This window comes from Eucyclogobius newberryi, unplaced genomic scaffold (assembly GCF_026437365.1).
Source record: "Eucyclogobius newberryi isolate DKJ021-1_F unplaced genomic scaffold, fEucNew1.0.hap1 SCAF_4, whole genome shotgun sequence".
In the NCBI taxonomy this organism is placed as follows: Eukaryota; Metazoa; Chordata; class Actinopteri; order Gobiiformes; family Gobiidae; genus Eucyclogobius; species Eucyclogobius newberryi.
In genome coordinates this window covers 2,308,215-2,313,567 of record NW_027316056.1, presented here as the reverse complement: position 1 = coordinate 2,313,567, position 5,353 = coordinate 2,308,215, and the positions used below count along the sequence as shown (strand labels likewise).

The window sequence follows — 5,353 nt, the reverse complement described above, 5'->3', positions numbered from 1 at the left end:
CAAATCAGAAGATTGCTGTACTGGTGTGACCCAGAGTATGAAGCTCAATGGAAACATATTAGAGTAGTGTTGTGCCGGGGGTTCCTGTGCAGGCCGCACTGGCAGATGACAAGTGGTTGAGTCATTTGGGTGGAGAATCCTTGGGTGAAATCTGTTCTTACAACACAGAAGGAGCTGATCAAGACATGCAAACTAAACAAAGATGTTAAAATATAACGTAAGGTATAATGTTTTTTCATTAGATTTTAAAAGAAAATAATTTCAAAAGTTTGATATGCTGAAGGATTCTTTTATAGTTATTTACAAATAACACAGACTGAGAAACGTTGCCGACTTCTGCTGAGTCAACAAGCGACGCACTAAACTCTGTAAATCTGAGCTAAATTAAGTCATATATTTTCTTTAATGTTCCTAAAATATTTCAGAAATGTCTTCTGCATGTGAGAGACACGTGACACAAAGTCTTCTGCATGTGAGAGACACGTGACACAAAGTCTTCTGCATGTGAGAGACACGAAGTCTTCTGTATGTGAGAGACACGTGACACAAAGTCTTCTGCATGTGAGAGACACGTGACACAAAGTCTTCTGCATTTGTGAGACACGTGACACAAAGTCTTCTGCATTTGTGAGACACGTGACACAAAGTCTTCTGCATTTGTGAGACACGTGACACAAAGTCTTCTGCATGTGAGAGACACGTGACACAAAGTCTTCTGCATTTGTGAGACACGTGACACAAAGTCTTCTGCATGTGAGAGACACGTGACACAAAGTCTTCTGCATTTGTGAGACACGTGACACAAAGTCTTCTGCATGTGAGAGACACGTGACACAAAGTCTTCTGCATTTGTGAGACACGTGACACAAAGTCTTCTGCATGTGAGAGACACGTGACACAAAGTCTTCTGCATGTGATAGATACTTGACACAAATTAGCGGCGGTGGCTGGACCGGTTAATGCTGGAGAGTTTTTTTGACACCCCCCACTGGTCCGAATCAAGACCCTTTTGGGTGGTCAGGTGAGGGAAAGAGAGGGTCACTTTGTTCTGGCTGATGAAGAATGGGAAGATATATGTACATCCCAGTGGAAAACCACAAAATTATATGTTTGGAGAGAATTTTGTTGGAATGTCCAAATGCCCATTATTCATATGGAAAAGCTAACTGTTGGAGACACTGAGGCAGCCAGGAGGCAGGTCACTATCACGTGTTTTGGGGATTTTTGCTCAAAAGTTTTGGACTGAGATCATCAAAGTCTTATGCCCCGTTCAGACCGGTGAACTTTATCTTATTCTATGTAAACAGCCTGGCATTTGGGCTCAAACTTGACAGATCATGTGGTCTTTGCAGACGTTGCCTATAAATATGAAAAACACTTTATAAAAACACCATATACAACAGGCTGTGGACAAATGTACATAAACAGACTCAAATTAAGCTCTTTGTTGTTTAGTGCGTGGCTCTTAAAAGAGCCGTTGTGGGTCAGTCCTGTGGAGGACATGACTACTCTTTGGGCTGCCAAGGCACTGCTCCTTCTTCAGAGAAATGGGCCTTGAACACCTCCCTCACCCTCAAGGCCTCTCGGGATGCGTTATTTGCCCCGATCAGCCCCACACCTGGAAGTGGCTCCTCCTGTGCTCCAGCTCCCCACGCTCCAGGCACATGCTCCGGCGCTGTGGCCCGCATGAAATTGTGGAGGAGACAAGTCGCCTTCACGCACTTCTCCACAACTTAAGGGTGGACTTCCAGGCGCCGCAGGAACATCCTCCACTGTGAGGTCCAGATCCCGAAGGCGTCTTCAACCACCAGCCGTGCCCGAGAGAGGTGGTAGTTGAAGGTCTCATGAGATGTCTTTGCAGCGGGAAGGCTTCATCTGCCACAAAGACATGCGGCTGTGGGCCTTCAGCCCCGGGCAGGTTCTGGTCAGAGGGGAGCTGGAGAGTGCCTTCACGCAGGGCCTGACCAAAGGCAGAGTTAGACAAGATCCCCCCGTCACTCGTCCTCCCGTATCCCCCCACGTCGATTACCCGGAAATGATACCGGGCATCAACCACGGCCAGGAGGACAAGGGAATGATCCCCCTTATAATTAAAAAAGCGGGATCCTGAGTTGGGGGGGCCTTCAGCCGGACATGTTTCCCGTCCATAGCTCCACAGCAGAGAGGGTAGTTCCACCGCTCCTGGAACTCTGCTGCAATGGACCTCCAGTCCTCTGCTGTGGGCACAGCCATAAAGTCTGCCACGAGACAGTCCCAGATGACAGCTGCAACTTCAGGGACGATGGAGGAGACTGTGGACACACCAACCCTGAAGCTGCTGGCAATTGTCCTGTAGGAGTCTCCAGTGGCAAGAAAACTGAATAAAAAACAAACAAACAATTAAATAAGACAAACTATACATAGCCTAAATATAGTTTACTTGTACTTTTATCAAATATACCACAATCGATTCTAAAATGGTGCACTAGAACAGGCAATATAAAGACATTTTAATAAAAATACTCTTGCTGTTGTATGAGCAACAAGCTCCGTTTAAAAATAGTTCAAACACCGTCCACTATTTACCCTGGTTACTTTTATTAGCTATGTATGAATACACTCTGTTATTACATGAATAATTACTGACCGAAGACAGATGGACAGGCGCTCAGCAGCTGGAATTGAGCGTCTGTAGTTGGTGTCCTGGTGGGTTATCCTCGCACCAATGCGGGACAACAGGTCGTCAAACTGGGGACGGGACAGACGAAAGTAGCGCTGAAAGCGCTGATCGTCGAGCCGCAGCTCCTGCAGCAAATGGTGGAATTCACCAAACTCCGATCGCCTCTGTAGTATTTGGTGAACCCACGCACGCACGTCGCCGAGCCCGGCGCCTCCGTATGAGGGTTTTCAGAACCAAATACGTGAATACTTCTGTCTCTATATCCGCGCGTCTGCTTGTTATATTTCGGCTCTGCTCCCTTGCATCGAGAACGCGGCTTATTTGCGTTTGTCTTTATACGTGCAGGCGTACAACTTCGCCATTACGCGCAAAAAGGCGTCTGCGGTGTGAACGTACCGTTACAGACAATTTATGTCATCATCCCACTGCATTTCAGAACTGTGTATTTGGGCCTCAGGACTCCTGCAATGGACACAACTGTCACAGGTATGGCGAGGACCCAAAAGCAGCACAGGCAGATGGAATATCAGTCTATAATGGCCTTTAATTATCACAGCAGTCTTTAACAGTTTATACAGAGACCGCATAAGATCCGAGCAGGAGTGGGTCTGGAGGCAAAACCTGCCACTTGAAGTTCAGAGCCCACCATAGCAGTGTTCAGAGCCCACCACAGCAGGGTTCAGAGCCCACCATAGCAGTGTTCAGAGCCCACCACAGCAGTGTTCAGAGCCCACCACAGCAGTGTTCAGAGCCCACCACAGCAGTGTTCAGAGCCCACCATAGCAATGTTCAGAGCCCACCACAGCGGGGTTCAGAGCCCACCACAGCAGTGTTCAGAGCCCACCACAGCGGGGTTCAGAGCCCACCACAGCGGGGTTCAGAGCCCACCACAGCGGGGTTCAGAGCCCACCACAGCGGGGTCCAGAGCCCACCACAGCAGGGTTCAGAGCCCACCACAGCAGTGTTCAGAGCCCACCACAGCAGGGTTCAGAGCCCACCACAGCAGGGTCCAGAGCCCACCACAGCGGGGTTCAGAGCCCACCACAGCAGTGTTCAGAGTCCACCACAGCAGTGTTCAGAGCCCACCACAGCAGGGTTCAGAGCCCACCATAGCAGTGTTCAGAGCCCACCACAACAGTGTTCAGAGCCCACCACAGCAGTGTTCAGAGCCCACCACAGCAGTGTTCAGAGCCCACCACAGCAGTGTTCAGAGCCCACCACAGCAGGGTTCAGAGCCCACCACAGCAGTGTTCAGAGCCCACCACAGCAGGGTTCAGAGCCCACCACAGCAGGGTCCAGAGCCCACCACAGCGGGGTTCAGAGCCCACCACAGCAGTGTTCAGAGTCCACCACAGCAGTGTTCAGAGCCCACCACAGCAGGGTTCAGAGCCCACCATAGCAGTGTTCAGAGCCCACCACAACAGTGTTCAGAGCCCACCACAGCAGGGTTCAGAGCCCACCACAGCAGTGTTCAGAGCCCACCACAGCAGTGTTCAGAGCCCACCACAGCAGGGTTCAGAGCCCACCACAGCAGGGTCCAGAGCCCACCACAGCAGGGTTCAGAGCCCACCACAGCAGGGTTCAGAGCCCACCACAGCAGTGTTCAGAGCCCACCACAGCAGGGTTCAGAGCCCACCACAGCAGGGTCCAGAGCCCACCACAGCAGGGTTCAGAGCCCACCACAGCAGGGTCCAGAGCCCACCACAGCAGGGTTCAGAGCCCACCACAGCAGTGTTCAGAGCCCACCACAGCAGGGTCCAGAGCCCACCACAGCAGGGTCCAGAGCCCACCACAGCGGGGTTCAGAGCCCACCACAGCGGGGTCAGAGCCCACCACAGCAGTGTTCAGAGCCCACCACAGCAGGGTTCAGAGCCCACCACAGCAGGGTCCAGAGCCCACCACAGCAGGGTCCAGAGCCCACCACAGCAGTGTTCAGAGCCCACCACAGCAGGGTTCAGAGCCCACCACAGCACTGAAACTGCACTAGTTAAAGTCACAAATGATATGTTATTAGCCGCTGACGATGGACTGGTCTCAATCCTGGTTCTGACCTCAGCGCAGTGTTTGACACCATCGACCACAACATTCTACTGCAGAGGTTAGAATGTGATGTAGGTGTCAGAGGCCCCGCCCTCAGCTGCTTTAAATCCTATTTATCGATAGGTACCAGTTTGTTCATGTAAACCAGAGCTCCTCACCATGCTCTAATGCAGATGTGACCACACATTTTCAGCTCACGAGCTACTTTTATGTTCAACAAAGCCTGAAGATCTACCTATAGATCTAAATTATGGTAAAAATGTTATTGTCAGTATTAAACAGGTTTTTATTTTTGTTTAACCATAATTAGGCTATAGAAACACAATGTAGGCTTTCATTAATTGCCCAATATTGTTTATCATATACAAATGTGCAATATAAAAAGGAGAGAGAAAATCTACTATTTAACTAGACCATTTGATACAGCTGAGTATTCTGAAAATAAAATATACTGACCACAACTACGAAGGTTAAGTTTAACCAGATCTTCCTCTCCTCCTTCTTCTACACAGCGTGCACACAGCGCACACTTCGGCGCTTTCCGGCGCTTTTCTAATAATAATAATAATAATAACTTTTATTTATATTGCGCTTTTCAGTGACCCAAAGACGCTGAACATAATAAAAAAGGGGGGGGTATTTACAGACAGGGGG

General features: G+C 49.6%; 1 pseudogene; it reads right to left on the bottom strand.

The window, feature by feature from the left end:
- Positions 1-1,505: 1,505 nt before the first annotated feature.
- LOC140377310 (uncharacterized) lies at positions 1,506-3,021 on the bottom strand (annotated as a pseudogene).
- Between the last annotated feature and the right edge of the window lie 2,332 nt (positions 3,022-5,353).